Raw genomic sequence first — 12,490 nt, forward strand, 5'->3', positions numbered from 1 at the left:
ATATCCGGGTAATTGAAGTCCCCCATTACTACTATCTCCCTTCCTTTTGCATGCTTGGCCATCTGTTCCAGGAAGGCAGCATCTATGTCCTCCGTTTGGCTTGGGGATCTATAGTAAACTCCCACAATGAGGTCTCTGTTATTCTTCTCTCCCTTAATTTTGACCCAAATGCTCTCACTTTGGCTTTGAGGTTCTAAATCTTGGATCTCTTCACAGGTATACACATCCCTGACATATAACGCCACTCCTCCTCCTTTCTTGTCTGGTCTGTTTCTCTGAAATAGATTGTATCCCCCCATTATTACATTCCAATCGTGGGACTTATCCCACCAGGTTTCAGTGATGCCTATTATGTCATATTTAGTTTGCTGTACCAAGAGCTCAAGCTCATCTTGTTTATTTCCCATGCTTTGCGCATTAGTGTACAGACATTGAAGTCCATTAATCATTCCCCCGTGTCTCTTATTTAAGGATTTTTTCCTCCCTCCACTAGGTCCGCGTGCTGTTTGCTCCATTTGGTCTATGACATTTGGATGATCATCTTCATTAATTGATAGACTCCTACCTTCAGGAGCACTGTCTCCCTCCCCCACATTAGTCAGTTTAAAGCCCTCCTGATGAGGTTTCTGAGATTTTTGGCAAAAACATTTCTCCCAACCGTTGTGAGGTGCAGCCCATCACTTGCCAGAAGTCCATCTTCAAGAAACTGCAGTCCGTGATCTAAGAATCCAAACCGTTCCTGTTTACACCATTTGCGAAGCCAGCTGTTCACTTCCACTATTTTCCCCTCTCTCCCTGGGCCACGTCGTTCAACTGGGAGGACAGACGAGATGACAATTTGTGCATTTAGTTGCTTCAATTTCCTGCCGAGAGCCTCGTAGTCTCTTTTGATCTTCTGGAGGCTATTGTTTGCAGTGTCATTGGTTCCCACATGAACCAAGAGGAAGGGGTATTCGTCAGTGGGTTTTATGATTTTTTGCAGTCGTTCAGTTACATCTTGGATCTTAGCCCCGGGGAGACAGCACACTTCCCGAGACATCTTGTCAGGCCCACAGATCACTGCTTCTGTTCCCCTCAGTAGGGAATCCCCTATCACCACTACACGCCTCCTCTTGGGTTTGGTCGGGGTTCTTCTGTGAGCTGTCTATCATCTCCATCCTACCTGCAAAGCTAAACAGTTTTAAAATACAGACATGCTTTCACCTATGCAAGATTGAACGTACTGCCATCAGCTGTACTAGAGGGTCGCTTCCATCAAATTCCACTTGAAAAATGTTTATGCCCATGTGGAGACCGCAGTATCGAATCAGTAGCGCATGTTCTACTAGCTTGTTCTCTTTATAAAGATCTGTGTAACGAGCTTATTATCCCTTTTTTATTATCTATACGTACCAGGTCATTCATCCACTGCTACAGTGTCTTTACTTCTTGCAGACCAAGATTACCAATTAGAATAAGACCTAACCACCTGACTAATCTTTGTTAATGAAAGAAAGTAAAGAAAACCCAGTCACTCATGTTTTATTTGTGGTCAAGGACAGTTATTAACTCTTTTATTTGTATAGAACTAAATTCCTAGAATGTATTTTGTATAGCCAACCAATTAGTTATATCTTTAGTTATATCTTTGCTATGGCTTGTGGCCGACGCAAATAAAGATTCTATCATCTATCTATCTATCATCTATCTATCTATCTATCTATCATCATCTAACTACCTACCTATCATCTATCTATGCCCTCAAATACTTGCCTGGGAGTGCAAGAGGGTGATGGATAGAAAAGATGTCAGATCCCCTGCCTACTGAAAGGGATTGTGGTGAAGAATGAAATACATTCAAAAGAGCTGAGAATTACTGTGTTCTGCGCTAACAGTAACTATTCTCCCACCCAAAGTCTAGTCTATTTCCATAATTCTTTTCAGCTGGTGCTGGGCCCAAATCAATGTCTGCGTCCTCCTCCCCAATTGTACAAAGGAACCCATGCTGTAAGCAAATAATCAGGCTGCCTGCAATTGGCTATAGTATTTAGAGACATCTGAAAAGATGATTTAAGTTGTTGGGTTGTTGCTGTTGTTTTTACATTGCATGTGACTTAATTACCAAAATGGCCAAATGACATGCATTTGCATTTCACATTCACGAGTGAATGAGGGAAAAATGAACTAACAAACTTTTGTATGGATATACAAATTCAGATTCATGTATTCACTCACATGCACAAATTCTCGCATTTGGCTCATTAACTTGAACTGGGCACTTTGTTTCAGCTCTGTTGCTTTCTAATTTAGGGACACTGAATGAGAATAGGGTAATTAAAGAGAATCCTATAATTACAAGCTACTCTAAATGCAACCTAGGGTGCAGCAGAGTTGTGGGGGGTGGAAATAGTTGTACAAGGGTAAAATAATGTGCTTGCTATTCTTGGGCTCTTGTTGGATGAAGATGCATGGAAAAGCAAGAACACGTAACTGCAGGGGACTGTTGTTTAAACCTACATCACCATAGGGAAACCTAACTTGTTATTAATATTACTGTAACATTATGGATTCCAGAAAACTGGCTTCCATAGTATGATGCCCATATCTGAAAATATACTTACTGACAGACTAAAAAAAGTAATAGTCTGAGAAACTCCAATTCACACCAACCTGTTGTAAATACCCACTGAGCTCTTGCATGGGGAAAATGCTATATTTCTCTGAGGTTGCAATTCTCTGAGTTCCCTGGGAAGACGAATTGATTGTTAAACCACTCTGGGAATTCCAGATCTGTGATAGAATAGGGGCCTCCTAACAGCTCTCATTACCCTTAACAAACTACACTTTCCAGGTTTCTTTGGAGGAAGCTGTGACTAGTGCCAGGTTTATATATAAGCTAAACAAGCTATAGCTTAGGGCTGCACTCTCTTGGAGGGGGGGGGGCCCAAAAAAATTAAAGGAGAGAAAAAAAAGATGTACATTTCCAAGATAAAATAAAATAAAATAAACCCTACATACAGCAACAGTGTTTTGTGTTGTGTAGGCTCCTATGATGTAAGTAATTGGCCCTGCCTACTTGTCTGCTCCCTAAAATATCACTGGTTAGATACCTATTAGGTCCATAAATTACCATATAGCATATATTCAACACAAAAAACAGTAACAATTTGTTGATGACAAAGGACAGTTGGACATATAAAGGGTCCCATTACCTTTAGTAGCTTAGGGCCTCATCAAACCTAAATCTGGCCCTGGCTGTGACTGTTTAATGTGGTGTGTTATAGCCTAAGATATCTAGTGCAGTTGGGGGCCTAGTCATGTTTAGAAAAGACCTACTGAAATAAATGGGATTGATTGTGAAGTGTGAATTCAACCTGTTATATTCTGGTGCCTTCCAGCTCAGGTCATGCAGCTTTTTGCAATGGGCAAGTTTACTAGGACTAGAAAACCAATGTTTCATAGACACTTTCACCATTTTTTGAAGCCCCAAAATAAGTACAGTGGCGTCACAAGAAGTGGAAACGAGGCTTTCTCACCGACCCGAGTATCTGTTCTTCTGTTAGAGGAAGGCGTGATAAATGCACATTCAAAGCAGAGATGCTGAAAAGGGAGCAGCTAAAAATACTACCTAAAAGGAAGTTAAGAGAGTCCTTATGTATCTTTCACACTAGAGAAAATAAAATCTCCAAACTTTACAGCAGGTGGTTGGCATTTACAACAACGTTCTAAAATAACCTTGATTGAGATAATTCCATCCCATTATGGCTCAGCTTCTCAAAATAGGACCATTCCCAGCATGTTGAGCAGCTGTAGTTATGTTCCTTCCATGAAATGAGCGATAGTTCACGTGACCAGCTGAAGTGACATTGATCAAGCCTTGCACTTAATAGACTTGTTCCCTCTGATGAGCAATGTGTTCCTGCGATAACAAAGCTCAAGCCTGTGATAGCTGATCTTCAGGCGAGCAAGATATCATGTGATAGTGACTATTCCCATGCTTGGGGAAGTTGTGTTCCATAAATGCTATTTCTGATTGCTGGTAAAGGGTTTTCACCTTGAGCTATTGGCTCAGCAGTGCAGCTAAAAAGAATCGAGGTCATTTTGCTTGTTTTCTTTCTTGTTTTCCATTTGCTGCCACAAATGGATGGCCCTGGAAAGGAACAATTGCGACTCAGCTACCTGTGGCTGCTTATCTTTTCAAATGCCATGTAATTACTCTGTATTTTACCCTCTGTCATCTCTACTTACTGCCCGTCAAAGCTATCCACCAGCTGAAACTGTCAGGAGGGATGTGTTTTTCATTTGTGTGCAAATAAATGACATGAAAAACTTATGTCAATGTCAATCTGCCTGGTGCTGGAAAAACAAAAAACCCCAGCTACAATAGGTATGAGCAAGTTCATCAGCAACACCGATAAAGGAAGCAAATGAATTCCAGTGATAACTTTGTATTTGCACTGGCGTTTCTGACTCTAATCAGAATCTAGCACATTATAATAGGAGTCTGGCACCTGAGATTTAAGGGCAGGGTCCACATCACTGAATTCCAACCATTTAGGGATCGTTACTGCTAATGCTTACAATTTATTTGGAATCTGAATGTGGGAGAACAATTTCTAGAGTAACTCAAGTCCTCAGCCATACCAAGTGGGCATTGTTTTCTCTTTGTGTATAGATATGCACATGGTGTTAAGTATAGTGATTTAAGTGCTGAAATTGGGAATGCTTAAATGTATTAATGTGCGTTTAAGTCTGGAATGCTCCTGAGTAACTCTTGTGTGATTGGCTAACTCTGGTCACATGGGTATCTTATTACATCCTCCATTTTGTTTTGTGCATGAGAGTGACTTGACTGCAATGGCTTCATCTCCATAAACACTGAAGAAGAGACCATGTTAGATAACTCTCTCCCTAAGCGCAGTAGAGGAGAGGAGTGCTAATGTTTCTGTGTGAATGTATGCGTCAGAAATACAGAGGTTGATGTTATGTACTGAAGTTCTCACCCTGGGCCAGCAGGGGGATACTGTAGATAGTTATGCAAATAAGGGATCAAAAATGACGTTCAGTGATTGGATAGTTTTAGAAAATTGTTACAGTTACGTTGTACTGGAGCTCTGTATAAGCAGGCTGACTGAACCCTTCGGTTTAGTTCTGTTCTGGCCTGTGAATAAATAAGAGCTGTTTGAAGAATCGCTGTGTCGTCTGATATGTTCACCCACAACTTAACAGTTGATGTTCTCCCAAAGATGCAGTAAGGAGAGGTCTGCTGGAAGGAGAATGTGGAAACCTCTCAGAAGGAAATGCATGGCCCGGCTGGGTAATGGACAGAAGGCTCAGTGCAAGTGCTGGAAAGAGAGAAAAACTCCATTTGTTTGAATGTTTAAGGAAGAATCAACTAAGAAAAACTAAGCCCATGCTTGGATAAACATGTGCATGTAAATACTTTGCATATATTCTTCTTTAGCTATATGTTCTGCAAGTAAAAGCCTTTTGAATAGTATAACAAGTGTTTGCACACCATTTTAATTTCAAGTAAAGAGTCAGTATTGCACATGATTTGGCTTCCTAGCTGCAATTTAGCTACTCTGCCAACACGTGGTTCCTAGAAGTGACAATTGCACACAATGTCTACCATGATGTGGACTCTACAATTCCATGATTCTGTGACAGATTCTGTGGATGGTTGGCAGGTAGGTTTCTGCTGACTATGTGAGCTATTTACTAATGGAATGCAGAAGGCTTCATTATGAACAACTACTTTTGAAGGCTAATTCCAGACAAATGCAACTGGGATGCAGTAAAGATGCCTTTAGCAAATATGACTGTGGATGAGAGAGGAAGCAATCACATCTTTTACCTGGATCCACTTAACCTACATTCTGAGTGTGCCAACTTTGGTCATACAACTTGGCCCAAAAGCTCAAGTCAATATGACAAAGAGGCATGAAAAGAATTAAATATTGTCACTTTCGTACAAATGCCACAAACGTAGCTTTTGAATTATTGAAGTCAGAAATTAGAGTGTTAGTCACAGCTGGCGAAAATAAGATGTGTAGTAGGTGTCAAAATCCATGACTAAAGTCAGAAACCTGGAAAGAACTGAATATAAATGTAGTTGTAAATGTAATTATTTGAAAATGTTTGCTTTTCTTGACAGATCACTTGCCGAGAAGCACTGGAGCAGAATGTCAGACCCCTGTTTTTTAAATATGCTGGATGAACTCCCTGTCAATTTGCAAGCAAGAGATGTATGCAGTGATAAAGGGGAGAAAAAACACCAGTTTGGGATTGATTGTGAGCTTTTGTTCTCTGTGATGTCTCCCATGCACAGGGAAATGTCCATGTAAGGGACTATTGCATCATTTTTAACGCCACATGTTTCTATATTGCCCAGCAAAAAGTATTCCCCAGCAGCTTTTTATGGACACTGTAAATAGATACACTGCATAAGGCACTACCACCCCGAAGGTCCAAATCTATTCTTAGATGTGTCTGGCAAAAGATTGTATAAGAGCAATTGCTTATTAGGTATGACTTTATTATTGAGCTTCATACTTATTTCTATTTATGGTGATTTTTTTAAGGAGAAGGGAGGTAAATCAGTTCTTTATTTACCATCAGTAAATAAAGTTTATCAGTGGGGCTTTATAGAGCTGTGCAGCAACACAAAACTTTTGCCTCTGTGGCATATATATGACCATGAAAAAGGCCCAGACTTCTCCGAAACTAATGAGTGCTCAAATGCTAGAACTTCTTCCCAGTCCTTCAATGTATCCTGGGCTGATATGTCTGCTGCTGATGACAGGGCATTGCTACACACATATCCATGCTTCATTCCTAGGCCCACTTGACTTCTTTACTTGCCATTTCTTCTTCCCAAACATTCAACTTTTTCTGTAATAACAACCTCTCTACTTTTCCTTTGCTTCATGTCATGCATCAGCAATAGCAAGTTTAGCTTTAGCAGTAGCGTGACTAGAGAGCTCCCTTCCACTTCCTGGTGAAGAAATGCAACTTTAAAGAAGCACGTGCTTTCCATCGTCCCACATTAATCTCTGGCATCTCCATGTCTGAAACCATGGCTAGCTAGTCTCCATAAATATAGTCCAATAGTTCCTTGTTTGGCTGCTTTTGCTCTGCCTCCCTTGGTACCACAGCATGCAGAAGGAGAGCAGGGAATGTACCTCTTGCTTTCCCCTTCTAGAACTGTCCCAGCTTCCTAGGGCAAAGAGGTGGCATCTGTGCTACTGCTTAGTCTCTTCAGCGATGCAAGAGGACTCCCCTTTTCAGACATGGACTGCAGTCCACTAGCTACTCCATTCTCCTTCTAGTCAACCCAAAGCATGGGAACAGTTCAGTACTGCCTGCAGACCTCTATGTCTCCATGTTGCTAGCTAGTCACACTAGCTCCTCCAAGATTTCTCTCTTTGCTTGCCTGTCACTCAACTAAGCACTCTTCTCTTAACCCCTTCCTTTCCTCTTGAGTTATAAGGCATTTTGAAGCCTCAAAGCCAACCGCTGTGTCTCATCCCCCCTGTTACTCGTCTGCCTTATCAGGCTACTCTGGGGGAGGCAAAACCACCTGACTTATCTGCAGGCAAGCGCTGTTGACTGGGGCCCAGATTCTGACTCCAAACTGGTGGCCAACACAGGATGCAGCCAGGAGGCCCCTAGAAATCCTTCAGATAACACAGTAAAACTATTCCATCAAAACATTTCAACAAATGAAAAGGCCTTTGTGTGATCAGGTGGTGACCGCCCCAGCCCCCAGGGACCACCAGAAAGGAATACAGTGGTACCTCAGGTTACAGACACTTCAGGTTACAGACTCCGCTAACTCAGAAATAGTACCTCGGGTTAAGAACTTTGCTTCAGGATGAGAACAGAATTCGTGCGGCGGCAGCAGGAGGCCCCATTAACTAAAGTGGTACCTCAGGTAAAGAACAGTTTCAGGTTAAGAACGGACCTCCAGAAGTTCTTAACCCAAGGTACCACAGTAATGACTCTGACAACGTGTTATGGAATTAAAATTAGGCCACAACTTTATTAAACTTTCAAATGTAGGAAGACCTTGGCTTAGGCCTTGGGTGTGTTTCCCTCCCAGCCCCCTAGCTGGGGGAAGTGGGGCACCTCAGGGATATAGGGGTGCACTGTGAGACGTATGTATATGCAGGCAGCCCACCCCATATCCCTACACACAGGGTAGTCCACTGACAACCTTTCAGTGTATGGACAGTGACACCCATATTACAACCCCTTTAAGAGGGGACCCTGGAATCGCCGCCGGGGGGGGGTGAGTCACCAATTCACGCTCCCCTCCATTATAGGGAAGAAAAGACTAAAGGTCTTAAACAGCATTGTTAAAGTTGTGATGAATTGCTACAAGGAAGCAATGACAAAACCTGCCAATGCAGGAAAAATTTCTTCCTGGTTCTTCAACAGCAACCAGTCAAAAGGCTGTAGCAGCGCCCGCTAAACAGGAAGACAAAAGGTTAACCTGCAAACAGGAAACATTAAACAAAGGGAGGGTTGGGTGGGTGAAGCTCCTGAGCCGACTGCCTGGCTGCTGCAGGCTCCACCTCCTATTTATGCGACTGGCCCCACCTCCCAGCAGTGTAAATTGACTAACTGAGGCTGGGCGCGAACCTCCAAAGAATAACACTGAGAGGCAGGCCAGCCCATACATACTGGTAATTTCCCTGGGCTCCGAAGCACCACGCACGATCCCGCAAAGGGCACCCACAGTGTAAAGTGTGAGTGCTCATTCTCCATGTTACCAAAAGCTGATACAGTGGTGCCCCGTAAGACGAATGCCTCGCAAGACGAAAAACTCGCTAGATGAAAGGGTTTTGCGGTTTTAGAGCTGCTTCGCAAGACGAATTTCCCTATGGGCTTGCTTCGCAAGATGAAAAAATCTTGCGTTTTTTGCAAGTTTGTTTCCTTTTTATTAACACCGTTAATACAGTTGCAGCTTGACTTCGAGGAGTACCTCATAGAACGCGGTGTGGTAGCCTTTTTTGAGTTTTTTTGTGATTTTTGAAGCTTTTCCAAAACTTTTCCGACACCGTGCTTTGCAAGACGAAAAATTCGCTAGACGAAAAAACTTGCGGAACGAATTAATTTTGTCTTGCGAGGCACCACTGTAATCATTACCACAAGCCCTGGCAAAACTTGCTAGGTCCTATTTGCTGATCTTAATGCCCTTCCTAGGCAGTGGAGGGAAAGATTTTCAGGCAACCTGTTCCAGAGTTATTTAGGGTTATAAATGTAAACTGGCTTAGCAGTAGGGCAGGTTCTCTAGCACTGGCATAATATGTACGTGATAAGGAGCAGCACACACCTGTGGCATTTTGTACCCCTGTGGCCTCCAGACCAACTGCAAGAAAAGCCCCACATAAGGCGCTCTTTTGTTCTTATTATCCCATGAAACGGCTTCCAGCAAAGTGCTACACATGTCTATTTAGAAGTAAATCCCACGGAATTCAATTCTGATTTGCTCCCAGGTAGGCGTGTATAGGATCACAGCATTAGAAACTAAGGCTGCAATGCTAACCCCACTTACCGGGGAGTAAGCACCAATGAATTCATCAGGACATCTGAGTAGGCATGGTGAGGTTTGCATTGCAAAACATTCTTCAGATACTATTTAAGGGAAAGGGTACAATAACCCTTTGGGTGGTTTTGGTTATAAGAACCAAAGTAAGAGGAGGTAAATAAATTTATTACAGTTTTAAAAGTAATTATTTGTTTGATTCAGATGACAGTTGCATGAGTGTCAAAGAGAAAGAAGTACACAATCACCACAATCCATCTCCTTGCACAGATGCTAGCTTCAATGTATGAATTAAACCACTGAGCTTGACAGAGTGGTCCCCATTCACTTAATTGGTCAGAATAGCTCAGTGCATGAAAAATAAATGCAGGCAGTGCTCCTTCCATTGTAGTGAATGACAAACCTTGTCACACAGACAACAGAGCACCTGTATTAGGGGGGACAACCCCAAATTCAGTAAAGAAAGAATAAAATGATGTTGCAAAAGAGAACATTCAGTATGTTTTCATTATCAGGGTTTTTGTTTTTTCCTTCCAAAGGGCAGGAAGACACTGTGTCCTTTCTAACCTCCAATGTGAAAATATGTCAAAATATATGCAAACGTAAAAGAATGTTGACTAACATTGAAATTGTGCAAAGGGAAAGAAAAGGAGAGATAATAATCAGCCAATAAGAAAACCATAACTGGGTAGTAATGGGGGAGGGGATAGTAAAGAATGATTTAAAGCAACCTATATGATGTATTCCCCCCAAACTGTACAATTGATCTTCCTGAACTAGTTCGCAAATCAAGGGAAAAAATATTTTGTAATCCCCATGTCCAAGTTGTTACATACTTCTTGATGAAGTACCTGTGAAAACTCTGGAGGTTAGCCATCTACTCTGAGAGGCCATATGAAGTACTGGCTGTTAGCTCTGATTTGAATACCGTTGCTCTTCTTCCCATCTATCAAGGTGACTTGTGCCAGGTCTGTCTCGATGAATAATGTAATTGGCTGTCATGTGTAAAAACACTCAGTTGAACAAATATATTAAAAGCCATCCCCAGAAGAAAGTTGGTCTAAATGCTATTAGCCGAATGAAATAATTTTTGCAAAGAGAAGTCACCTCTTACACCTTGTGTCCTTAATATTTCAGATTAGTGTTCCAAGTACTTTCTCAGATAATAATCAGTCTTATCATCAAACATGCTCCATTGAACTGGCCTTACTACCATTAGAGGCATCAGCATACACAATAATCTCTTTGGCACATTTCCCAATATATACACTTTATTTAGTAGTTAACTGTGTAATTAATATTTCTCAGTCTGAAAGTGGAGTAGCTCCAGGAACCAAATATTAGCTGAGGAGAGGAAATGAACAGAGAAAGGAATTGGAGAGAAGTTAACAATGAAGGTTAATTCTAGGAAATTAATTATCTGAGGGAAGCGTACATCATATTGTTGAATATTTGATGTGAGACTCAGCTATATCCTTCACATCTTCCACCTACTGTTCCCATTACGTATGTCATTTGCAGTAGGTTTCTGTGAAGGAGGAAGCATTAGAAAATAGCTCTTGCTTCAATGGCTTTAACAATATTCTTTTTAACCAATCTTCCTTATTAGCGAAAGAGCAGCTATTGTTTTTATAATTCCTCCCAGTGAAGCTGCACAGAGTAAATTGTTATTTGGAGTCGTGGTTTTCTGTTAAAATGTTCTGCATTTGAATAAATAAAGCGCAGCTCAGAATATTTACAATGGCTCCTCCCACCTCCGAAAGATTTTCTTTTATTCTGAAGGAATGACAGAGTCTGGAAAGGAAGCTGAGCTAAATTTAGTAAAGTAATAAAGCAAAGCAAAGAAAGGGAAAGAAAAGCCTGCAATGTACCTTTCCCTGCCATTAATTCTATAAAACAGGAATATATATAGTATGACACATAATGGAAGCTAAATTCCAAGAGAATAGAATTATCAACTGTGAAGGAAAAGCGACTTGAAAGGCCATGGTGATATTTGAGAGAATGTATCAGTTCAAGCAGATTTTGTTTTTGTTTTTTGTTTTTGTTTTTTCTAAAAAAAAGTTGCTTGGCAAGGCTATTGCTTTAAATGCATGGAAAAGAAACCAGGCTGCAACTAACATTTTAAAATAACACGGACACTATGTGTGCCTGTATACATCTGCACAGGAAAGAAAAGACTCATGGCTTCTTCTGACCAGTCCTTCCTTTATGGGCATCTATCAGTCTTCTGGACAAAGCTTGCATTAATGTCTTATTTTGGAATGCTCCCCATAAGAAGAAAAAGGTCCACTATCTCCATAGCAATGCTGTGATGTTAGGCTGGGAGGCAGTGGCTGGTCCAATGTCACCCAGTGATGTTCATGGCCAAATGGGGTCCTGGGCTGCACTCTGATCACTACACAGTGCTGGATCTTAATTTGTCAATATTTCTATTGTTAGATTGTACTGTACATATAAAATCCGCAACTTTTCTCTACCAAAATACTGCATACCCTCAAACATTTCTCTGATGGAAATAGGGACATCCTATTTGATAATGATGATTTATATGCTGTCTACCTGATTGGCTTGCCCCAGCCACTCTGGGCAGCTTCCAACATATATAAAAATATAGCAAAACGTGAAACATTAAAATACTTCCCTATTCAGGGCTGCCTTCAGATGCCTTCTAAAAGAGCCAAGGTCTCCTTGGCTTAGATCAGAGCTCACATAACTCCACACCCTCCAACATTTCTCCAATGAAAATAGGGATGTCCTAAAGAAAAATGGGACATTCCAGGATCGATCAGACACAGGGACAGCTTCTGTAATTCTGGGACTGTTCCTGGAAAATAGGGACACTTGGAGGGTCTGAAATAGCTATGCCAACTTTGGCCTTTTTTAGGAAAATGTCAAATCTGTACTTATGTTTTACTGGTTAATGGTTATGCAGTATATTTAAAATTTGGCTCATAG

The sequence above is a fragment of the Podarcis liolepis genome, assembly GCF_965112155.1.
Source record: "Podarcis liolepis genome assembly, chromosome: 11".
Taxonomy (NCBI): Eukaryota; Metazoa; Chordata; class Lepidosauria; order Squamata; family Lacertidae; genus Podarcis; species Podarcis liolepis.